The sequence below is a fragment of the Hirundo rustica genome, chromosome 6 (genome assembly GCF_015227805.2).
Source record: "Hirundo rustica isolate bHirRus1 chromosome 6, bHirRus1.pri.v3, whole genome shotgun sequence".
Classification (NCBI taxonomy): domain Eukaryota; kingdom Metazoa; phylum Chordata; class Aves; order Passeriformes; family Hirundinidae; genus Hirundo; species Hirundo rustica.
This window is the reverse complement of record NC_053455.1, coordinates 52,949,500-52,975,262: the sequence shown is the minus strand read 5'-3', so window position 1 is coordinate 52,975,262 and position 25,763 is coordinate 52,949,500. Positions and strand designations below refer to the sequence as shown.

Sequence of the window (25,763 nt, the reverse complement as noted above, 5' to 3'; positions counted from 1 at the left end):
CCTGGGCAAAGCCCTTCTGCTGTAAATCTATTACATTGTCTTTGTGCCGACGATGCAACAGTCATAAACAAGTGACAGTTCTCACAATTAATGCCAGCACATGACTGGACTCCTCCACTCTAAAGTAAGTAATTCCATGGTCTAGTGAGGGCGAATATGAGGAAAGAGATTCCGAAATACTAAGTACTTGAGGGAATTAGCAAAAAAATGCAAACGTTTGTCTTTCAGGTTAATAGCCCCTGTGGATGCTGTCATTCTGCCCCTGGGAACCTGTGGGTTGGCATCAAGGCCGTCTCTGAGCGTGTTGAGAGTAGTTAAACTATTATTAATATGGGCCACATTCCATGGATGTGCAGCTCTGAGGTGCTGAGGACACCCTTGTTAAAATCCTGGCAGATCATCACAAGCATCTTCCATGCTTTTGGCCTGAGGGAGATGTTCCTTTATGAGCTGCATTAGTCAGGAAAAAAAGGGGAAGGTTTCAAAACAAAACCAAAGTTCAAACTCTGAAAAAAAAAAACCAAAAAAAAACCCAGAACTTTTTACACTAGGATATTATTCTGGAGCACGTTGTTGCAAACCATGCAGGCATGTGCAGAGGCATAGGGAGTGTTTGAGGAAAGTGTAAGCTTTGCTGAGAAGGGAGCTCTCAAGCTTCCTGCATGGTTGACAAGTACTGACTCCTCTGTTAAAGACCTGCACTCTGCCAGGAAGTTTTCCAGCTGAAGTGGACATATTTCTACCACTGAGATAAAACAGCTTACTGAACTTCAATGAACTTCCAGAAAGTATCTGAAATTTTTTTGCTCTAAAAGCCTTTTCACTGTGCAAATGAATGGAATGCATAGGACTTATGACTAATGGCAAGAAACTTCAGAGCAAAATGAGGGCATCACACAGTCACAAGTCTGTTCCTCGGCACCTGGCCTGTGCAGAAGCTGCTCAGGGGATGCCTTCTTTGGTTGCAGCCCCATGAGGAACCTGCTGAGAAGTGTTCATGTAACAAGTACCAGTTCTGCCTGCTCTGCAGTGGGGAGCCTCAGGGGCTGGGTGAACACATCAGGAGAGTGTCCTATGCAGTCTTACTCTCCCAGTCCTCCTCCTGCCAGCACAGGTTAAACATTCATAAAAGTGGATGTTAATCCTCTGGAAAGGGAACAGACAGGACAGCAATTTAGAAACCCTTGTCCAGTTATACTAGAGCTTTATCTCTTGTTGTGTATTTATTTTGAGCAAGAGTGATGGAGGCTGGTTTAAATAAAAGCATGCTTAAACTTCCTCTGTGCTTTGTAATAAGTGCTTTCAACCCCAGCTCTCGTGTATGGAAAAAAAAGTCCAAATAAAATGCAATTGTAGCACAGAGTTAGCTTTTCTCCTCACTTCAAAGCTTGGAATCTGGTTGTTTTTACAGTTTGTAAAAATTAATAGCATTGTCAGGCTTGGTGAAGCAATACCCACTTTCTGTATAGCTGAGGACCTTCATTCCACACTGTTTTCTTCAGAGGAGGGAAATGCTGACCACTGTCAGGACTGTAAAAGCTCAGGTGGTCCTTGGAGTGGTCACCAGTTCAGACAGGGCTGAAGTTTGAATATTGCTGAGGGTTTGATACCAGAACTTCCTGGTGGTGACTGGTACAGCAGCTGAACCTGTGGCTCTGCTCTGGTGCTGGTGATAGCCCCTGCTTCCAGCAGGAAGCTGGGCTCAGTGACACCCCCTGGACCTGTGCTCTGTAGCAGTCCATAGAGGTCACTCTGAGGTTCAGTAAAATGCAGAGCCAAGAAGGCAGGGTGCAGAAAGAGAAGGAATAATCACAACAGCATCAGGCCACAAAGGGACGTTGAGGGGTGGCACTTTGGGTTCCCGTGCCTGTACAGATGCTGGGGTTTGCCTGCTTCCAACATGTTAATCTGGAAGTGGAAAATGTACTGCTCCATCTCAAGAGATATCCAGCCTCCTGGAAATATTTATAGCTGTTAAAGTTTCTGTGTTCAGAACAAAAATATTGGTGTGCTTTGGATGAGTGTGTCCCTATTCATATTTCAAAAAATGCTTACCAGTTAAAGGACCTTCTGCAGGCTGCTAGAAAGTGCCAGAGAAGGGCTTTTATACATTTGTATAAATTGCATATTATATATATGTAACTGTACTGGCTTGAAAGCAAAACTAGCGAGAGACTCTAAGTCAGAAAAAACAATTTAATAGGAGGAAAAAAAAGGTAAAATAAAACAAAACAAAAATCACTGACAGGGAATACAACCTGATACCCAGTGGTGGTAGCAGCCCAGATGAAGTGGTCTTGTTGAAGCAGTGATCCCATAGGAAGGTCTGGCAGCTCTTGTCCTCTGGGAATCCAGTGGGTAAGGCTGCCTGTGCTGTCCCAAATGCCAGATTATATCCAGGTGGGAATGCTTGGCTCCTCCTCCTGGGCAGAGCATCTCACAATGGGCTGATATCATTTTATCAGTCATGCAATGGGTCCTTGATTGCCCATTAAACAGAGATAGCTCCTGGAGGGAGTTATCCATGAGTCATGCAGCAGGGCATTGATGGGCCATTAACAGAAGATGGTCTGGAGGGAGGGGGCACGGGAAACACTGCCCAACCTAGTTTCAACAGCTCATGTAGATGGTGATAGAGTACATACTTTGGGCACATCTTACATTGTAACCTAGGACAGTAACAGAAATACATATAAATACAACATTGTTGATCTTGTATCTGCCATCTGATTTTGAAAAAAATCAGTACAAATAGAGGAGAAAATGTTTCCTATTTTAAATCTCTTTGATTACTTGCCCGTGAACAGTTTATGAATCCAGTTAGCCTGCTGTAAATCTGGGAGGGGTTCTTTGGACAAAATACCTAGTGTATTTTGTACTATTTTAGCCGAAAACAAGTCATCTTTTTAATTATCACTTTGAAAGGATGCCCACTGGCTAAAGTCAGCAAAATTTTGCATGCATGTTGGGAGAGGTTAAGAGCAGCCTGAAAACAAATCTATTTGCTCTGAAGAGAAAACTTTCATCAGGGTAAAGGGAAATTATTTGGGATTGATACTGGCCTTTTAGTTATTTCTGGAAGGCAAAAAAAGTGGGGAAAAAATCAGTTCTGCCCCACAGCCTATGTTGGTGAGTAGAGGATGGTCATGCTCAGCTCACTGCACAGAAAAGGGAAACTACACAGCAGGAGCTCCCTTGTTGTCTCTGATGCATCTGCAGGAGAGCTTGGTGGCTCACCACATAAAGTCTGAAAAGCTTAGGCATCACTCATCCTCTTCCCTGGGCTTCCAGGTGGGTATAAGGCTGTGCTCCCAACCACTGTCCAGCACCCCATGAACATCCTGGGCCTGGGGACAGGTAAGAGCTGTCCTGCATGGGAAGCAGTGCCACCTTTGCATCTTTCCAGCCTGCCAGAGCGGTCAGTGGCAGCACAAGGGTGTCCCCAGCAGCTGTGCTGGCTGCAAGCCACCACTTTGGCAGGGCAGGAAGCCACAGCTCAGCAAAAGGCAGAAGGGAAGACCCAGCCCAGGGGAAGGAGGGTGATGGTGTGCTGGGTTGGCAGGAAGGGATGTGCAAGGAGCAGTTGTCTGACCAAGGCGGTGTCCCACGGGAGATCTGGGGCACACTCAGAGTGCGTTTGCTCAGCCTCTGCCGAAGGCAGGCCCAGGGACCTCGCTGTGTCCCCCGGGGTCCTGCTGAGGCAGTGGAGCAGATATTCAGGGCTCCACTGGAGCAGAGCTAAGCCCAGCAGCACACAGCTGTTTGACCATCATAGAAAGCCTGACTACAGAGAGGAATTTTTCCTTGTGGATTTGTATGATTTTCTTTGGAGAGCAATGGTCTTTTGGGCTCTCTGCTTTTTCACTCATCTGTTTAAAAAGCCCCATTTTGGGACATCCCAAATCTTTCAGCCAAGAAAAGCTGGATTCTGCTCCTGGCTTGCTCAGAAATGGTTGCTCAAGAGCAAAATGAAGCATTCCTGTCAGGAATTGGATGCACAGCATCCAATGTGCTCCTGGGGTCAGAGGAATAGGTCTTAGGCTTGCGGAGAAATCCTCCGCATGGCAGTCCATGACGTCAGTGCAGAAAGGGCCCGTCCAGCTCTGCATTCCGAGAGAAAACACAGCAGCCAGGTGATACATCCAGCAACAGGCCAGCTTAATAAACTTCCTGCTCAGCTTGAGGACAGAATAAATAGTTCCATGATGTCTGCTTAACAAAGCCAAATTGCACACCTCTCTGTATTGCAGAGCTGCTCTGGTTAAGGGACTGGTCAACATTTCCCATCTGGATGGATAATTTAGCTGCTTTCCTTCACATCAGGATGTTTCACTTACCCAGTCCTGCTACAGGATTCTGTTTTTACAGAATGTAATTTTCATCCACTGGCTGCGTCATCTTTCGGCTTGAAAAAGGAGTTTTAAGCAGTATTGGAGTAAAAGGATAATGAATATTTAAACACATCAATTTGCAAACCCCTGAGAATAAGAAGAAACTTAGAAGCAGACACATACCAAGTCTGGAGATGGCAAACATTCTCCCCTCCTTGCCTTTAGTTTTAAAAGGCTCCATGGGATTGAACTATTACTCCTTAGGTTCTGCCCCCACCCCCAGCTTTCTGTTCCGTGCTGGATGTGCAGTGTTTGCACAGAAAGCAAACTTATTGCACTGTGTAATAAGATTTGAATACAAACATTTAATTATCTGTTCAGAAGCATTGTTAAACAACAGTTAACCTGAATGAAACTTTGAAACTGAAGGTTGGGGTTTTCTGTTCTGCTGACCAGTGCCATGGATTGATGTGCTGTTGATACAACCGCTTTCTCAGGTTTCATGTATGGAAGTCTGTGATGGAGAAGTAACTTCATTAATTTGGCCCATACTGATTCAGCTGAATGCTAATATTTTGACCTTATTCCCTAGGAAATATTCTTCCCTCTGCACAGACTTGGAAAGCGTGACCATCCCTGTGTTCTGAGCCACATTTATGACAAACTTTCAGAAAGATAATATTTCACACGTAAATATGTGAGTGTTGGTTGTTAAGATTTTATATATTAACAGAAAAAGGTATGAGTCCTCATTGCTCTGTAGTTTTTGAGTGTTCCTTTGTATTTTTCAGCACCCTGAGGTGTACTGCCTGCCCTCTTAACACAGGAGGGACAAGGATGTGTGCAGCTGACCTCACCTGGGCTTGACACAGTTGTGAACCTCACGCTCCAGCACAGAGGATAAAGATGTAGAGGTACTTACAAAAACAAACAAACAAACAAAACAAAACAAACAAAAAAACCCACAAAAAAACCAAAAACCACAAAAAAACACCTGAAATGCAAAGGTCTTTAAGCAAATACCTCCTTTAGTGTCTTTGTGCATCCAAAACCCTGAGGTGGATCCAGAAGGATCTGTTAAGTAGGAGTGTGGAGAAGCTGAACATTGGTTGCGCATTGACTGACCCACATAATCTAACTCAGTGATCACTGAGGTGGAATCTGCCTGGTTATCTCAAGGAGGAGGAAGAAATTGGGCTAGGAATTATGTTTTGTCAAAATACAATACAAATTCCTAACCCAGTTTTCAGCTGGGAGAACATGTTATTGTTGAACAATTGATACCACTTCATGGAAGCTTATTTTCTGTGCCTTAAGGGAAATTCAATTAAGTGAACTTCTATTTTAGAACACTGCTCTTTCCTGTCACTGATGAAGCAATAACAGTTGCAGAATGCGGGGTTTTCTGGGAGCATTGGTTGTTGCACTAATTCATTTTAATTTTTCAGCCTCTATTTGGATCTTCTCTATAATACTCTCTTAGAGAGCCCACTAGAGACCTAACCGATTTCACTGGTGACTCCAGGCTGCTGTGTGCTTGCTGCCACAAGGCAAGGAGAAAGACATGTCCCACAGCTGCAGGAGGTAGTGCCAGAGGTGCTGTGGCCCCAGTGAACAGGGCTGTACATGACAGCAACGGAGGTTTGTGGTATGCTCTACAGATAGGCTCTTGCTGACATCTAGACGAGCCTGTTCCTCCACATAGTGAACTGCTTGTGTCACTATCCAGCCCAGAAACCAAAATGTTCACAAGTGGTGCAAGTCCATTGTCTAGTCATTGCATTTGCTGAGCTGTAATGAGCATTTGAATGGAAAGGCAGAGCTTTGACTCTCACAGGACAAGAAGTGTCAGGATTGGGAAGTAATTCCCTGTGAAACAATTTTGGTGATGGGATGCTGCCAGGAGGCTTGACTCTGCATTCTTCAGACACCCCAGATTCCCACAAGCTGCAAGAAGAGGACTGTGTAGGCAAGGAATGCAGCATGAACTTTTAAACTTTGCAGATACCTTAGATATCTTAGAGATATCTTAGCACCTTAGTGGGATGGTCTCAAGAGCCTGCTATGCCAAAAAGGTGACCCTTCTAGGACTAGGACCATTTCTAGAATGCTGGGTTTTAGTGCAGGCACATTTTTATGACTGACTCCTATAAAAGGCTAAATACCAGGTTAATTAGGCTTGACCATGCTGACAGGATTTTAATGAAATCACTGTGAACAATATCATTGTTACATAACTCTATTTCCATCAAAATCACCAGACATTATGATATTTTTGTTGCTCCTTGTAAGAGGTGAAGGTCTGTCGGAGAGCTTGTTCCCATTTCCAGTACTGTGGGTTCATTAATTTGTCCATAATCCTGAACTTGCTACTCCAGTCCCATCTCTCTTTGGTTCTCTGTTCCGCTTGCTTAGCACTGACATTTCGGCTCATCGCGTATCGTGCTGTATTGTGCCTTTCCTGCAAGCCTTCTGTCCCTCCATCCAGCCACAGAAATACAAATGTGCAGTCCATCAGGAAGGACATCTGCAAAACCCTACCTACCACGAGCTTGTATCTGGTGTACCTGGTGTTCAGCACCTGTTTTTTGGGGTTTGGGGTTTTTTTTGGAGGCTGAGTCCCTGTGCAGAAGTAATTTAAGCAGGGTGGAAATCCAGCCTGAGCCAGGGCCACTCCGGGATGTTGGCAACCCACGCGACTCCTGGGTGCTGATTAATTGCTGGGTCTGTAAGAGTTAAAGAGAATGCAATGCCTGGTCTTGCTGCCAGAGTCTCCTGCCTGTCTGTCTGTAAAAGGGGAGCCACTCCATGCCAGCCTTTGAGTCATGCCAGGAGCACAAGCCAGGGCAAAGCCCTGGGCTTGCTGCACAAATCCCTGGAGCAGCTTGCTGCTTTCTCCTTTTCGGTACCTGCGCTTCCTGGCACCTGAACCAGCTCTTAGCAGAGGTGAAGACAGGAAATGATCTTGTGAGTTTTGGGACTTCAGCCTTCTGGGCTTCTAGCCAGGGGACAACAGCAGTGGATGCCTGTTGTCCCCTCCTGTCACCAGCCATCTAGGGAGCCCCTGCTTTCTCAGCGGGGAGCAGGCAGCACAAGTCTGGCTTCACCTGGCCTTATGCCACCTGTGGGTCACCTCAGGAACAGGAAATTCCCAGCTGGTCCATAAGACGTCCCAAATCTGGAAATGGTGCAAGGGGAACTCGACCTGGACGTGATAACTGGGATCTGGCCTGAAATCTCCTCTTCAACTCAAGAAATAGTTTGCTGTCTCTGTCTAAACGTTTTTGTCTGTCTCTGCTTAAAAGCTTTAAATAATGTCGTAAAACTACTCACACATCCCACACTGTAGAACAGATAAACAGTGAGAGGAGCTGGAACACAACCAAAAACAGACCTAAAGCCTGTGATCAACTGGTGGCACACAGGAGCCACCAGAGGGTGATGACAAGGGTCGACTCAAGTTCTGTTCCCCCTTCTGCTTTCTTATCCAATTCTGCATCTGTGATCTCCAAGTTAATTATTCTTTGATTACTTAGGCTGATCAAGCCTTCAGCTCTCGTTGCTGCCACTTCAGGGAACATGTGGATCAAGTTCTCAGGATCTTGAAAGAGCCACCATGTCTTGAAATCCCATTTCTTAGGCTGCAGTTCATCTTGCCTGTTCTCCATAGCTGCCCTCTTGCCCTCTTGCTTTGTGTTCGTACTCAGCCCTTGTGATGTAGAATGCCAATAAAAAGGTTCTGTGGGAGAATACCAGAAGATTGTAATCTTCTTATCTCTCATTCCAGACATATCCTGAAATGACTCGTTCTTTCTTCTCTTTTTCATTTCACAATGTAAGCATTTCGCAGAGGAGGTGACATCTTTCAGTGCTCTAGTATTTCATCTCCCTGTGTCTTCACATTTTTTTCCACTTTCTCATCTGCATGTTACCAACTTAATTATGCTGCACAATGACTTTAAAAAGGCAAACTCTAACAAAGGCTAACGAGGATGTTTCTTGGCAGCTGGTCATTGTTTCGCCTTGGGCCCATAACTTTGCTTGCCGCTCTCCGCTGGGCACTGAAGCTGTTCTTGTATTTAAAGATAATTGCTCTGAGCAGGATTATATCATATTTTCTGTCTATGCTTTCAGGAGGGTTTAATGCTGTATAATCTGCCCATTATAACCACATCTCCAGACAATAGCAGACTGCAGAATACAGTGTGATAAAGTGTTAGCAAAACTTGTTCGTGTTCATTCCCTGTCATTATAATTAGGTTCTAATGGTTTAAGAGGACACAGAATTTTTTTTTTTTTAAATGGGGCTCAAATTAATGGCTGCAGATGTGCCCAGCTTTCTTCATCTACAGCCAAAGATGACATGGACTCTAGAAGAGGTGCATGATATTTTTCTGAATCTGTCTGTCAAAGCTTAAGTAAGATCTTGCTATCTAATGGTGCATATTGACTAATCATGTTGATGTAACTGAACCAACCTTCAGTAAAGGCATTGGAGAATAACAGCAGCAGCTACCACCTTCTCCAGGGAACTCCAGGTAAATTTCTGAAGCTCAGCATGTCCTGTCTTTTTATGGCCCATTTTCCACAAGCAGTACCACGATGCTCATTTCTTTTGTAGCAGAACAATTTCTTGTGATTTACTTCCCTTCTGTGAACGTGGCTGGTAGCTGAAGTAGTCAAATTCCTTTCAAAATTGAGAAGAAGTGGCTTTGCCTCAGTTTCCCGTCTTGTTAAAGATATAATGAATGTTTAAAGACTCAGGAAGCTGTGTTTCTTGAAAGACCAGTTCCTTTGACTACCTGCATACATATTTAATTTCTGAGTGCCACGTGTCAGTTTAGTCCTGAAAACATGGTGAAGACACATTATTTCCACGTGGGTCAGAACCATCTTTTGCAAGACTAGAAAGGATCTGATCAGTACTCCTGGTTCCTAGAAATACTCTTGCTAGGAGATAAGGAATATGATGTAACCATGGATGTCCCCTGGGTATTCTGGATTGAATGAAATCCTCCTTGTCTGCTATGAGAGTGGTCATAGAATAAAAATTCCAGATGGGCTAATCATAACACAAACATATACTGAGGTTTCAAGCTGGGACATCTGGGACAACAACTATGGAGCAAAATGCTAAAAAGAAGAGGTGCATTCATCCTAACTGGGACCACTTTTATCCCAGAGCAGCTGGGGAAGTGCTGTCTTCATTTGGCCAGCAATAATTAATGTCGGGAATAATTAACCGGTCTACTCTTGGACTTGAAGGTGAGCTCATGAAGGTACTTACTGGGGGTGAGGAGGGGTCTCTTGGGGGGCCTTGTCCCTGGAGAAGGGCACTGTGGAAATCTCTGATGCTTGGGTGAGACCTTAAAGTGATATTCCCTGTTTGTCATCATTAATGTTTATATCTACCATGTGAGGCATAGAGCCGACCTTGAGTTTGCTCTGTGTGCCATCTACAGGTACGGGGATGAGAGAGGCTTCTCCTCCCGCTGAAAACATCCTCATGCTTCGTGTTTGATGTAAACAGTGTATTTAGAAATGGATTGTCTGTGGCAGACCTGACATCACGACCAAATTCTTTAAAATAAAATGTTTAGGAGGAATGGTGTGTCAGCTACCTAGCCCTGAAATGTATTGAATGGAATTAAGCAAACTTTTTCTTAATTAAAAAAATGAAAATGGATTCTGAACTTTATCTAAGGGTCACTTTGGGATGATTTTTAGACAGAAAAAATCTTGGCTTTCTGGCAGGACAGCTGTGAGGGAGTGTTCTATTCATTAGAACACAATTTGTCCAGGAAAATACGTTCCAAATCCTAATCAATTTAGATGAAAACTTGCTGGACAGGGTTCAAGCAGTCCAGTTATGGAGTCTTATAAAGCCAAACCCACATGTCTCAGTGGGCAAGAGGCATGATAATCTTAGTTTACAATGGAATGTTTAAATTTATACAGCTAAGACACTGACATAGGCACAAGGGTTGTTTCTTTCGTAATTTTTTTTTTTAACCCATCACAAAGATGAATTACAATTTTTAAGAAGAATTGGAATTTTTAAAGAGAGGGAATATCCCTTTAAGATATAATCACTCATGCCGAATGGACTGTGGCCAGATCCATCCTTGCTTTGGCATCTATAGAAAGATTTTTGGAAAAGACCAGCTTCCAAAGCACTAGGAATGGAGGTGTGCCTCCAAATAAAGGTCCTTGGCATCACAGGCTCTTGAGGAGTTTTATTATTCCCAGCTGTATGAGGAAATTTTATTTTTATTATTATTATTTTTTTTTTTTTAATGAGCTGCTTCAGCAGTGGAAATGGAGCAGTTTGGAGACATTGCATGGTGAGCCCCTGGGAAGGTGACACCATGCACAGCATTGTTCTGCTGTTAAATGCAGCCTCTTTATGATGACGCGTTGCTACTGAGCACAGAAAACCACAGCTCAACACACCCCCAGCCCTCCTGGGGTTAATGATAACTATTTTAGGGTTTGCTTTTCTGTCATTCAGTTAGTTTCTCCATTATTGCAGCTGGTAGCTTTAAAACAATGTATTTGTTTTAAAGATCCTCACAAATTCCCATAGGGATGAGATATATAACCTGAGCAGTCTTTAGCCTGGGGAATATTTAATTTCTTAATCTGAGATAGTTTTCTAACTTGTAGTCTTAGTTAAAGTTGATCTCCATCACAAGCATGAATCGAGGGTGCCTTTCACGGTAACTTTCGATGCCTGGCAGAAAGCCACAGCAACAAGTTGGTCTCTGAAGTGCCAGTTCACATTCACTTCTTCACTAACGGATCCTCTGCTCTCCTGCATCCATTGCTGGGAAGGGATAAACACAACATTTCTCTCATGACTCTCTTCTGGCACTGGAAGACCTTCACTGTCTTCGCGGGGGAAAAAATTCTTTCTAGCTGTAAGTGGCCCTGTCTACATCACAGGGCAGCCCCTCAATCCCAAACTTGTTACTGACCAGCCTTCTCCTGTCCAGGGACTGAGACCTGACCCAGGAGCTGTCTTTTCTCTTCACAACTCCTGTAATTTCAGGGAGCAGTGTGAAACAACCCTTCTGCCAGTCCTCCTCCTTTGTCCAACACCACCATCCTGCACCTGCATCCCCTCTCTTGACTCACAGAGGGATTTACCAGCATGGCTGGGGCTGGGTGCGAAGGAGAAGGATCTCACATTATTGTTAAGCAACTTGTGGTTAAAGTCACAAACTCTGGAGACTTCTTGACTAGTGTAAATGCTAGCGGCTCGTCCCACAGCCTCTTCCTTCCTTCGCACCCCTCTCTGCCAAGTCAGCCACCTGAGACTCTGCCTATTGCTCTTGTTTTCCCTGGCTCTTCTCACTTGTTTACTTAAAAATCTCTTTCCCTCCCCTTCCCTTCATTTGAATTTCTCGCAGGAGGGTCTTGTAAGGACACCTACTTTAATCAGAATTTCCTGTGAATTAATAGGCAGCTATTTTTTTTTTGAGCTTTACAAGTTTTGAAATAAAAATGTGATGATTTCCTCATTGCCCCTTCCCCGAGCTCTGTTTGTCTTCAACAAACCCTTTTCTTACGGAAAGCCGTGGTTTTAAAGGCCCAGCTTAAAAGGCAGGCTCTGTCCCGCAGAGAAGGAGGAGGAGGGGTACTTTGGATGCAAGAGGACAGCCTGTCACCCAGGGGAAAACAGCCGACACACTACTGAAGCTGGCCGCATATTTTTGTTTCAAAAAGCGCTCCGGACTCAAACCACCTGTGAGTGAGTCTGGCTGGCTGATTTAGCAGGGCCTAGTGTGGGGTGTCCTGTCAAAAGCCACGCTTGTTTGCACAAGGGCAAATGAATCAGGTTTTATGTGGCAGGGCGACAGCTCACCGGGACACGCTCCTTAAAGCTTTGTAAAACGAACTGCAAGCGAGAGGTGCAACATTTCCTTATCCAAACCCGGAGAACAGACAGGCGTCCTATGGAAAAGTGAGTCATATTCTCTGCGGTACATTCTGTTCATTCTGTTATAACAAACACGAGTGTTTGTTTGCTGAGTCCATCAGCATCCAGATCTAAACTTGATTAGGAGGACAAGCTCCTCAGCTGCCGTCGGGCTCGCGTGCGCACTGCTGTCTGCTCGCTGTTTTGTGTAACAGCACCGGGCTGCCATTCCAAGAGGAAGTAACTGCACTTCCCTCATTTCTTTCAAATCCATCCCGAATTTCTATAAAAGATATCAAAGCACTTACTCTGATACTTCCCATGCTTTCCAAGTGACTCATCTTTTACAGAAACTGCTGGAAAATCAGGCACAACCAAGGTTTCTCTGTTCCAAGGTTTGAGACTTTTAAGAATCTCATGGAAACAAGTCCAACTAAGAAGCCACAAACTCACCTTCTCATAAAACCCTTCTCAATGTTTTATATATTTCTCTGCTACCAGTTGGAGTTGGTTTTACAAGCTACACTGCCAGGAGATAAAGCAGGTTGTTAGTCCAGCTCCATGACTGCAGAAGGTGAATTAGCTGGCCAAATGTGTTTATTGCTACTGCTGTTGGAAAATTACTTTTAAATGGGAAGATGCTTGGCTGCATCTAGAACCAGTAGTGAAATAAGGGATTGTCTGCTGGGAACAAGGGTACTTCTGGGAAGGAAGCTACTAAGCAGCATGAGTAGCATTTTGTAAATCTGACTCTTGCCCTGTTATAAGAATGGGCAAGCTCTCCAAAATGTAAAATGTTCACTGCATTTCTAAGAACTGTAGGTGGGTCGGGACGGATTGCTTCTGACTTCAGTGGGAAGAGAGTTGGAGATTGGCTATGGGTTAGAAATTTGTTGGGCTATAGCTTGAAGCATTTCAGCTATTTCCATAGAATCACTTGCTAATTACAATTGCTTGTCTAATGCAGCGCTCCAGGAAGTGAGGTTACTGTCCTGTAAAATCTGAAAGGAATGGCTAGGGACAACGAGCATCCCCTGCCTGGCTCTTAGAGGTAGGAAATCCCAGATTCTGAGGTGCGTGAAGGTACCCTTAAGACTGCTCATTTTGCTGACTTTTTTCTTCCACCTTTACCCACATGTGGAAGGAGCAGTGGCATTGCTCATGCAATGCCTCTCTCATGCAAGAGGACCACGCACCAAAAAGCTTTGGGGTACCAAAAAACATAAGACTGTGGGTAAAATGGCTACTTCGCTCCTCAACCTGAACCTACCGGAGGCACTCATGTTGAAAATAAAAACTGTTTTGTCTTTTGTCTCTGACAAATACATGGTGATACTTTTTTTGGTGTTTTCTGCCCCAAAAATATTTTTGTAAAAAAAAAAAAAATCTCTGCAAGTTATCCAATCACTGAAGTCCATTCAGCCTTTCCTGTATTAGAGGTATTTTTAGCAGTTGAGGTAAACTCTGTATTGTCCCTCCTCAAAGTCTCCTTGTGCCATTGTTGAGGTTGGAAGTGCTTCAGAGCCATGTAAGATGCTCTCAGCATGCACAAGGCAGCTCCAGAAGCTAGTTCAACTCCAGGTTCCCAGAAAGAGCCCAGAGAGGTGTCCCATCCCACGGGGAAGCAGCATCAAAAGGTTCTACTCACTCACTTCACTGGAACTGAAGTGTCCCAGCTTCTCTCTGAGTCGTGTTACGGGAGGGCATCTCTCGACCATAAGTGGGCTGTTTAATAAATCTGAGGGCTTTAATCTTTAGATGTTCACAGCCGTTCACAAAAACATAAAATACATAGTCCAGCATGAGCAGCTACACCCTGGGAGAAAAAATACAGAGCATTGTACTTGATCAGGGGCCAGGATGTCTCCGTGGGTCCTCTGGCATGCATAAGTGGTTGGCATTGTATTTTTCTAGGTAAAATACAAGAGGGTTTTCCAGTAATAAAGCCTGTCGAATCTAGAGCAGCCTGACTTCTTGTAACACCCCTGCATGTCCATGCCTGTGTTGCAGGTGGGAACACCACATTTTAAGAAGTGAAGGATGACTTCAAGTCTTTGCAACCTAAACTGTTCTATGATTCTAAGATCACTGAGTTGAACTGACTGATTTTTGCTTTTTATCCCTATCAGTCACTGCCTTCTTTCCACTGTGGAAAGTGTCACCCTGTGACCACATTGTTGAAGGTATTATTTTTAATTCTTTTTTTTTTAAACCTGCTTGTTATGGTTTTTAAACCATTTTTTTTAAATTTTATTTTTTATTTTATTTTATGTGTGTGTTTGCTTAGACAAAAGCAGGGGTTGTTGGAATCTGTAGGTTCCGGGCTTTGCTGTGCTGGCTCCTGGTGAGGCACAGATGCATAAAGCTGTTTGGTATGTGCTGCTGCAAGAAATACACGTACAAGCACGATGAGGTACCTGTGGGTGCAGGAATATCTCCCAGGAAACTTAACTGTTTGGTTTGCTGACAGTATGGTCCCACCGAAGCAGCTTTCTGTTGCTTTCTACCTCATCTTGTTTATCTGTAGTATGGAAATGGGGAACTTCCTAGAGAATCCAGAGCCATATTTTTAATTACTCATAGCTTTTGCATACCCTTGAGAAGAGCATAAGCTGTAAATCTCTGAAGCTGCATACCAACATTTCTGTGGTTTGAGCATCAGGGGAGCCCCTTTTCCACAGACACTGCTGTGTTCTCCTGGCTGTCTGTTTCATGGCAAGCCTGTTTTCAGCCCCTGGCGTGCAGACCGAGCACTGGGACCCCTGACCCCTTTCTGTGTCCGGAGCCAGGTGTTTTCCTACAGAGCCTGTTCTGCTGGGGGCTGCAGGCTGGAGCTGGAAAGGTGCCTGTGTCCTGCGCTGTGCCCTGGAGGTGCCAAGAGAGGTGTGTGGCAGACCTGAGCTCCACAATCTGGGGGGCACAGGGCAGTGGCCCCCTCCCAGCGCCAGCACGGCCCTTCCCCAAGCCCCAGCCACGCTCTGCACCCAGGGCCAAGCCCTGCCGGGGCTGTGGGTGCACACGGTGCATCCCAAACAGGATGGAAGGTCGCTCAGGTCACCCTGTGCCTCTTGGTAAGTGGCCACATGCTTTACCATCAGCTCCCTGGAGGCTGTGACATTTGAGCTTGCACTGGCTGCCCCAGCTCAGAGAGGTCAAACAAATTGAATTTCTCTCCTAATTAGCTGTCTATGGCTTTGATCCCTGTCTGTTGTGTGTGTTAGCTGGAAGAATACACGCCACGTTCCAGCCCCCTCCCACAGCCAGGGAAGAGGTGATGGCGCAGCAAATGCTTGGAGGGGTGCTCAGCTGGAGAGCCATCACTGGAGCACGGCCTCTGTCAAGAGGGATCCCAGCTTCCCTGGGCCTCCCTCTTACAGAAGTTAATTCCTTCCTATTGTCTTTGCAAGTTCTAACAGAATAGTAAGCTGCAGTAAAGAGAGGGGATATGTTCAATTTAAGTGGTGAGATTACAATGTTCCGAATAAAGCTGTATTTATTAATACCTCTCTGCCATGACTTTAAATTCAAGCAGCTGGACAGCCTCTGCTCTTTATTAATTTCCTTGGCTCCTTGGCACGAAGTCCTCAATTCCTGTGATGTAATGGTATAAAAAGTTGGCTCCTGACCGAGATCCCACCCACAAGTTCTAAATTTGGAGCATGGCAAATTTCTGCAGATTCCAGAGACAGGCTATGCTCAAGACGTGCTGATGCCTTCAGTCCCATTCTATTGCACCAAATGACAAGGTTGTGTCTTTTTATAACGGGGATCATAAATATGACTCAGATGCACATGCTGTCTATGTAAGCACTTGGGGTTGGCTATCACTTTATGGCACTGGGAAGAAGCCAAGCCAAATAAAAATTGTTTTGAGTAAATATTACATTTCTAGAGCATGAATAAGTTTTCTCTGCAGCCAACGTGTCACTAATGGGAATAAGGAAGAAGACGGGGTGGGGGGGAAAGCAGTAACTAAATCACCCCTCTGAACACAGACAGTCTGCAGCAAGACCTGTTGTTCGGACTCATCTGGGGTGTGATATCCCAGATAATTCGTAGCAGGTCTCACTCAGCAAGGCCTCGAGAGATGGAAATAAAAATAGCTGTACAGCTCAGCACCATGCTGCTGCACGGTTCTCTTTTGGGTGGGATCTCCAGGAGTGGTATGTAAAGCAGGCAATCAGAGAACCCAGTGTCCTCCTCTCCCCCGCTCCCAAATGTGCATGTGGATTGCTCAAGCATGTGGATTGCTCCGTGGAGATCGGTGTTGCTACTCACATGCTCAGCACTAAGCATGTGCACATGTCTGTCCAGGATCCGGGCCAGAAAGAAGGATGAGTTTTTCATCCTGCAGTTTTGGGACCTTGGGGGAGATCTGCACTGCAGAACAGGGGGAAACAGAAAATGAGCCCACGTGCAACTCTGCATCCAGAAGGAAGCAACTCCCTGGCAGCTCTGTGGGGCAGAGATGTGCCATTCCACCACCAGCACAGGGCTGGTTCATCACAGCTGCTGGCTCTGCTCCAGTTCCTCCAGCAAGCTGATAAGCCTCAGCATCCCCCAAAATCCCAATTTCTCCTGTCCTTGAGCAGTACTCAGGGTGCAGCTTATGAACTGCTTCATGTACCTGAAATGCAAAGGGATTTATTAAAAAAAAAAAAAAAAAAAAAAAAAGCTTTTTCTGCGAGAACTTTTCAGGAAACATTCCATGATAAAAGGAATCCTGAAGTCCTTCAAAAATAACAGCCAGAGAGAAATAACAAGTGAGAGTCTAGCTTTGAAGATCATTAATGCCTTTCCCATTTTCCTGATGGGCATGTGCATTCCTTTCTGTTGCACCTGTGAGCTTCCACATGTCAGGTAAGTGCTTCCCTGAGCTTTGCTGTCCTCTCCTTTTTTATAGGCATCAGATAGCAGGCAGAAAACCTGGCTTTAAAAGAGGAGCTCAGACTGGGAGCAGCAATGTTCCAGGAGGATTTCTGAGTCAAGCAGGAGAGCGACTGGCTTTGTGAAGTGTGAATTTCAAAGATCCTTAAAACCCTTGGCTGCACAGTTGGAGCAGGTGAGCGGGGAGGCATCAGGAGCCCTCGACATTCCCATGTCCCACCCGTCCCTATCAGGAACTTTTGAAGAGCTTCTCTGTGCAGTGGGCTGAACCAGGGCTTGCAGATAGAATGTTTGAAGGGCTGTGAGCCCTGCAGTAATCACAGCAGGCTTGATTACTGCTGGTCAGCAGACCAGTACCTCCAGGGATTAGTTCTGAGAAATCAGGGCCGGTTTGCCCAGCTAAGGTGGTTTTGACTCTTTGAAGGATCTGGGTGATAAGTCCTTTTTTGCCTGCCGTGAGCGCTGCCAGTGGTCATTTTCTGCCAGAAGAGCAGCCCAAACAGCGTACATGGACCTGGCTTCCTCCCCTTTGTAATGCATTTTACAACTTGGAGAAACTTTTGTAACACAAGAAAGTGTTTTTACATATTAGAGCTTCTAAATTGTTGGAAGAGTTGGAAAATCCTAATTGCCTTTAAAAGTCAAGGGAAAAAAAGCAAAGAAAACATTTTGGATTGCGGAATTAACAAAACTGGGAGCTGAAGTTTAGTTTCCTGGACCGAAAATTTAGTCAGGGAGTCCTGTTGTACTCGTGACTTTAAAACAAATACTTGAACCTTCAACAAGGGATTTGCACCTACCCCCAAACTTGCTCTGAGCTGCAGAGCTTAAGCTCTGAAAACTCTCCAGAAATGCATTGTTGAGGCTGGTCATGTTTAGATTTACCCCAGGGCTCCACATGCACAAGGGAGGGGAAAACCTACCTGGGATTGATTCAGCAGCTTGAATGAGAGATGACAAAAGAGGGCTTGGCCGGACTGCTGGCCTAATTGCCATGAAATTTTGGGGGAGCTATGCGGTGATTTAACTCCAGTTAATTTAGAAGCTAAAGGCTGCTTCAATTTGTGGTTGTTACCCAAGAGCACCGAGGAGATTTTCTGGCTGCCAGGGATCAGGAATAAAGGTGGAGGAGCTGGAGGTGACACTGCCAGGGGGGTCTGGTCGTGCCCTGGTATAAGTGGTGCTTTCCAGGCCTCACTCAGCAATCTGATTTGCACCTGGTGAACACAGGTTCAGGGTGTCACTCAAAGAGTCCTCTTTTTAGGGACAGTTTACTGCTTTGCAGATGTCTCTGTGCTTTCCTAATGGGTAATCATCACTCATCTTTCATCAATGCCCAGCAGAGGCACAAGGAGGTTAAGGGACCCAACGAAGGTGATAGCAAGTCAAATTGTTCGGAATTTTGTAGCTCTGAAATATCATCTTTTTAAAACAGGAAACCCTCTCAGGAGTTGTAGGTTTTCATTAAAACAACAGTTCAAACCTGTCGATCTTGATCTGTGAGGAAAAAGAGGAATGTAGAAAATGTGAGAGCTTAGCCTCCCTTAAACTAAACCACCAGATTCACGTTCCTATGGAGAAACAAATACCCTGCAGGCATCGTGGTGTCTTTGATTTATTTTTGGAAGTTGAAAACTCCCCCTCTTGGTGTCTGAGCTAAGAAAAAAACAAGAATTTTTTTGAGCCAACAAAAGGTTTCTGGAGGAAGAAACGTACAGTCCCACTTCTCAAGGGCTTATGACATGAGCAGTTGAGCTAAGGTAATCCAACTTAGCCTCCCCTACATTTCAAAATTGGGTTAAAGTTCCTAAGTCATTGAGGGAAACTGTTACTCAACAGAGTAATGACACTCTAATTGGCGTGCCAGGCCTTGGCAGCGGCGGGTGCGGACCCTGGTTTCAGGCACCCGAAGAGCTCAGGGTGACCGGCGTGTGCCCGCAGGAGGGAGCGGGGGCAGCGCGGCTGCACAGCCGTGGGTGAAGCCCCGAGTCGCGATGCCCAGCTGCGCTGGCAGCCTTGGTCATCAGCTGCCAGCTGCTCTCCCTCCTTTCTTTGCAGGCCAGCGCAGCCCCAGGCAGAGGTTTTGGCTGTTGTTGGGTGTGGGTCTGTAGCGAAGCAGCGGCAGTGCGCTGCCGCACGTACGCGAGTGACGCGGCTCCGAGCGTGGGACCGGCTCGGCGGTGAAATCCCCGCGCGGTGCCGCATCCACGGCTCCGTCTCCCCGGGCGGGATCCGCAGATGTGATTCATTAGGAGCCTGCCGAGCAGGGCCGTGCTCCCCGGGCTCTCCGGGGCCGTGCGGCGGTGTCCGGCTGCCATCTGGTGTCCGGCGCCCGGGAGGGGGGCCGGAGCATCCCCCGCGCGTCCCCGCGCGTCCCCCGCCACCGCCGCCGGCGACAGCGCGGCCTGAGTGGCATCCCCTGGGCTGCGGCCAAGCCGTGAGCAAATGCTGCCCAGACTCTCAGGGCCCCCCGCCACGGTATCTCCCGCATTCCTGCGGCAGATCTGGTATTCCTTATTGTTCTCCCCATCTCTGGGGGAGCAGCTGCCGCTGCCTGGCCGGCCTGCCGGGGCAGGAGCTGGCGGAGCCCTGGGCTGCGGGTCCCACGAGTCGCTGGGGGCTTTGGAAAAATCGTGTCAGTCTTCTCACCCTGCTTGGCACGTAGGGACTTGGGGCTCATCAGGAGGGGCGAGATGAAAATGAGAAAAGAATGGAAAACTGGAAGAGCGGCGAGGGGTTGTGCAGCTCCACTCTCCTGGAGGTGGTGTGGGCTCAGCTGCCCCAGGCTCAGCACTCATTCTGGAGCTTTCTGCTGAAGTAGCTGTGCCAGCATGCAGCACACAGCACCTCGAATTTGCTGGCAGCTACAGGGACACCAGTGGCAAGGGCTGGTCAGAACGGGACAAGGGGGGAGGCAGAGAGAGCTGCCTTGGAGCTGTGCAGGACGGGTCCCCAGTCTGCCCCCACGGCACAGCTGCTGCTGAGCAGCCTGGCCCAGCACGGGGGTCCAGCGCTGTGGCGTTTCCTTGTCCCCTGTCCCTCTGACAGGCTGCTTCTCGTACCGTGCCCCATGCCCGCACCACTCCTTGAAGTATGATTTCAAGGAATACGTTTTCTCCTGCGGGTGGGAAGGATTTGCTGGCTGGAGGTGGACTGAGAGCAGCTGCAGGCTAGGCTCTTGCCATTTGTAAGGGTGACAGTGTGCTGGAGCACAGGCAGGCTGCAACTTTCTTTTGCCACGTGGGCCAAGTGCAGCTAACCTGTGAGACCAGGCTTGAGGCGTTGGTTATTTTGGCCAAGCCATCTCCCCAGGAAGCTCCATGGGCCAGCAGAGACTCCCTTGGACATCGTGCAACCCTCACAGACAGACAACGGCCATGCTAAAGCAAACCAGCAAACACAGAATGTGCCACCTCCATCCCCACAGGGAGCAGTGCCACACCACTCAATTTTTGGTGGCAGGCTGGGTGTGAACAGGCTGTACCCTGCTCCCATCATTTCCCACCTCCTGTCTGGGAATAAGCAGTCCATGGGCCACAAGGATCTTTCCAGCGAGGAGGAAAGCCTGGCTGAAAAAATGGGGCATGCTCCTCCCTCACAGAGAGATGTGGTGGTTGACTTCATGCCTTGGAGAGAGTAGAATGGCCCAAAGCACCACTGGAACAGGAAATGGTTCCAAGAACACAACCTGGCACTTGCTCCAAATGTAAAAATCTAACCCCAGTGTGAGAGGGACTTTCTGAAAATGTCTAAGCAAAGTCTGACCATAAATAAGTTTTTTAAGTGTGGTTTGTTTTGTTGTTTTTCCTTTTCTAGTCAGGACCGAAGAACCAGCACCCCAGAGGACCTGCATTTCCCCGGCACTTGCACTTTGAGTCATGGCTGAGCCGCACAAGTTTCTTCAGAGTGAGAAAAGAAATCTCCATGCTCAGGCAGGCATTGAAACAGCTAATTTATGTCAACACCAAGTCCGGGCTGCTTTAGAAACTGTCTCATGTCTATGCCTGAGCCTTTAATCCCATCTGAGATATCAGCCTGTGCTCAGAAATAATGTAACAACAAGAGTGACAGCAGGTGAGTGTTTGCATGAAGACTTTGTTAGGCCTGGATCCTGTTAAAGCCTTTTGTGTGCTGCAGCCACAGCAAGCAGCTCTAATAATTAGAAATTATATTAACAACTGTGTGTAAAGCTGGTGCTAGATCAAACCCATTTGGTAGGCAGAAGAGTGATTTGAGCTATAAGCACACTGAGCAGGGTAGAATGGGTTACATTTTTGTGGGTTTATTCATCAAGGAATTCAAAGTAACATTTGATGGGGAAAGTGAATGTAATTGTGCTGGAGATCATGATTTCTTTTTTTCTTTTTATCAGCATTATGACCAGTCTGCCACGGGCTTTTCTCTGACCCTGCTGCTCATATCCTTTTACATTTCTTCTGTCAATTAGGTTAAATATGAGAAAAAAGGCAGGAGAAGGGCTCTTGTCAACTGGGGTACTAGCACAGCGCCTCGGGAACCAAGGGGGGGCTGTGGCCCACTTCTCCAAACAGGTAGAAAATGGTGCCCAGGGCTGGCCAGGATGCTTGATCCAGGAAGCCCAAAAACTCACCCTTGGGAGACACATTGTAGTGTATGTACCCCATGCCGTAGCAGCTGTACATGAACAATAAGGGGGACATTGGCTATCTGGTAACTGTATGCTTAAATATCAAGCAACAGGCTGATGTTACCCTGAAAACAACTTCTGTTGTTAACCCTGCCATGTTTTTTTCCTCCACCTTAATTGACCATGAACCTGAACAAAACAGACAATTGAAGAAGTCTATTCCAGCCAGCCTGACCTGAAAGACGTGCACCTGGAAAATCCAGATTGGGAGCTTTTTACATATGGGAACAGCTTTATGAGAAATGGCCAAAGGATGACAGGCTATGCAGTGACCACGCAGGATAAGGTGATCGGGGCAAAGGCCTCGCCAGCAGATGTGTCATCACAGAAAGCCCAACTGATTGCACTGATGAGAGCCCAAGACCAGAGCGAAGGAAAAAAGGTAAACATATGGACAGACTCTAAATATGCATTTAGTGTTGTCCATGCCCATGGAGCCATCTGGAAAGAGGGAAGACTTCTGAACGCTCAAGGTAATCAAATCAAACATGCTGAACAAATACCTGCCCTCTTAGAGAGCATTAAAAAACCTGCAGAAGTAGCTATTATGCATTGTAGAGGTCACCAAGAAGGGGAAACCACCCCAGAATTAGGAAATTGTTTCGCTGATAAAGCAGCAAGAGGGAATGCAGAAAAATATATTCGCAGTAATTCCACAAAAAGAGATTGACTTATTGGGGTTCACCCCAAAATATGACCAAGCACACCACAAACTAATCAAGTTTCTTAAAGCTGAGATCACAAAAAGTGGGTGGGCTGTTACACCAGCAAATTAGGTTGTAGTCCCACCCCTGATACTTCGACAGCTAGCTCAGAGAGAACATGAAAACACTCATATTGGGGCTGAAAACCTTCTGAAACATCTAAAAAAGGTAGTAATAGGAAAGGGAATTACTGACAGTAGTGAGCAAATGTGAAATCTGCTGTAAAAACAACCCTGATGTGAAGAAAAGAGTTACATTAGAAGTAACAAAAGTGGGGATCTTCCTGGAGATTACTAGCAGATAGATTTTGTGGAGTTGCCACGCAAGGAGGGAGAGCAGTACATACTGGTGTTAGCTGACACCTCCAGTGGATGGCCGGAGGCTTACTCCTGTCGCACTAATACAGCCAAGGAAGTGGTAAAAGTTTTGCTCAACCATATAATTCCAAGGTTCAAGGTTCCCTTGGGGATGTCATCAGATAGGGGATCACACTTGGTTGCAACAGTGGCTAAAGAAGTTAGCCAGATTTTGAGAATTACTTGGGATCTGCATACACCTTATAGACCTCAAGCGAGTGGTAAAGTTGAATGTATGAACAGGACTCTCAAAACACAAATTAGCAAAATTTGTCAGGAAACATCTATGACATGGGTTCAGGCCTTGCCTATAGCTTTTCTGAGAATCCACATTGTAATGGTCTTGATTTAATGAAACCAGGCAGAAACACCAATTAATGTGGAGGTTTTAGTATTTATTCTTTTTCTGTGGGAAGGAGAGATTAGGAGAAAAAAAACCAAAACAGGCTTAAGCTTAAAAATGAACAAAAATAGTTTTATTAACACACACTAAAGGAATGAAAAAAGTTGAGAAAAAGAAAAACTAAAACAGAATGACACTTTAAAACACCCTTCTCTCCTCTTACAAACTATTAACTTTCTTATTAAACAACATAGAAAGACACAAGTTGAGATTTTCAGTCAGTTTCACTATTTTGACATAATCACTCATTACTTTAGGAGAAGAGTCTTTCTAAGGTCTTTTTTATGAAGATGTTTGCCACAAGACAAAATAGTCCAGTGCTTCCAATATCACACATCTGCTGATGCCCAGGGTTTTTGCAGACTGTGATATTCTATCATCAAGACCTCTCAGCGTATCTGGGGTACTATTTACAAATACTTCTTCTAGTCTAAAATCATCTTTGTCTCAAAGGCTGAGACCTCCTTTTAACCCAGGAGCGGGGGCTTCGAAGTTCTCAGTTAAATCTCAATCACATCAGTCCTCAGTTTTGATTAGAACTAGCATTCTCTGAAACAACACTAAGATGGTACAAAGAACAGCCCATTTCTCCATAGTTTACCTTAGAGAATTCCAGTTAAAAATGTCCACTTCTTCAATCCTATTCCAATATTATTGGTTCTTTCACTTCTAACCCACTGACTTCATTTGGTGTCTGTTCTATGTACTCTCTGTTTTCTTTCTTCTTTCTCTCAAGGAAGAGTTGTGCTTTAAAAGTTCCATGTTGCTAGGAAAGGGTTAAATCTGCCCAGGCCTGCAAGGGCCACGTGCATGCACCGGGCTGCATGGGGCTGAAGAAAATGCAAAGCTGTGCTGATGGAGGAAGCTGGTGGATGTCCTTTCTTCCACCCCTCGGTCTCATCCAGGGCAGTCCGGTTCGGAGCTACCACAGAGCTGTAAAAGGGCTCAACCCGGGCCGCTCCCGTGTGGGCAGCAGCTCTCGGAGCTCCGGCTGGGCCCAGCCCAGAGGGCAGCAGGGCCCGACCCGGGCCCGGCCCGGCCGCCCACGATGGTACCTCATGGCTGATTCCGAGAGAGAGACCCATCTGCTGCAGATTAGTTTTAAATGCCCTTTCCAAAGTCACATTGACATCCTTACTGGTCAGCCTAGCTGCCAATATCTTGGCTAGCTCTCTGATACGTCACTGTCCTCTCCCCAAAAACCACTCCATGGTCCTGGCAGGGAAAAACATTTCGCATTTCTCTATAACCAGAAAACAAAACTGTGCCAACCCATGATACACATACAACCAAGGCAGAGACATAACATCAGTCCCTATAAAATACTGTATGGCAGACCATATCAGATCCCACATGTTCCATGTGAAATTCACATGAAGGGGAAACTTGGTTTACAGAGATATCTAATGGCTCTAGAGATATCTAATGCACTTTGCAGAAGCTCCAGACTTACATTGTGCTATCCAGACCCATAGGATTGGACACACCTGCACATCCCTTCCAGCCTGGAGACTGGGTCTATGTTAAGTGGTGGGACAGTGATCCTCTACAAGCCAGGTGAAGAGGACCGTTCAAAGTTCTGCTGACCACCCTCACTGCAGTCAAAATTGCTGACAAAAGACCCTGGATTCACTACTCCAGAGTTAAGAAAGCTTCTGCTCCTGAGACAACTGTAAAAACGGAGGCTGATGCAGAAAAAAACATGCTTTAAATGATTCCTCTTCTGTGCCTAAAGAACTGTTAACAATCATCATTATTCTTCTTTGCATGATACCCAACTGTACAAAACATTATTACTGTTAGATGTTTATTACAGTTTATTTTTAATTATTGCTAGATATTAATATATTATTAGATATTTACTGTTGTTAGATATTTACTGTTATTAGATATTTATCTATTTTAGATGTTTATTATTGTTATTTATTATTGTAAGACATTTATTTGTTGTAGAATACCTATTATTAGTAAATATTTAAAATAGAGACTCGATAAGGAAAAGACCCCCTCTAAAGGGCGGAAACAAAGCTTTAAGTTTTAGCTTTTGTGTTTTTCACATTCTGTGTTGCCTAGGGGTGTAGTTCTGAGCCTCATTTAGTGCTAGTAAGCTCTCTTCACAGAGTAGGTAGACAAAACAAATCCTTTTCCTGCTGGAGACCAAGGACAATGAGTACAGCTTTCAGGCCCAAAAGCCCAAACAACGGTAGGCTGAAGAGAGAAAACAAGAAGGATGAGACCTCACAACCTGGAGCTGTAAGTGGACAGTTAAACCCCAATATGCAAATGGACCAAAACTTATAAACGTGTAAGACCTCATGACCGGTTGTCAATTTTGATGACTGCTCTAAGTTCACCTTGGGTGTAGTCCTGGCCAGATTCTTGTATTGCCCAAGGTGTACCCTTACAGGCCTTTCAATAAATATCTATTCTCTAGCTCTGTCCAGTCTTTGTTTCAGGTCAGACTTCCCAAGGCATACCCTTAAAGGGCTTTCAAT

At 45.7% G+C, this 25,763-nt stretch overlaps 1 long non-coding RNA gene across 2 annotated transcripts; it reads left to right on the top strand.

The window, feature by feature from the left end:
• Positions 1 to 9,423: 9,423 nt before the first annotated feature.
• On the top strand, positions 9,424 to 25,669 carry LOC120754796 (uncharacterized). Of its 2 annotated transcripts, none has more exons than XR_005701566.2 (4): positions 9,424 to 9,596; positions 17,156 to 17,314; positions 20,956 to 21,213; positions 21,512 to 25,669. It is a non-coding gene; the product is annotated as an uncharacterized LOC120754796 (long non-coding RNA). The 2 variants fall into 2 exon arrangements; XR_005701567.2 differs by lacking the exon at positions 9,424 to 9,596 and adding an exon at positions 16,948 to 17,015.
• The last annotated feature ends 94 nt before the right edge of the window (positions 25,670 to 25,763 follow it).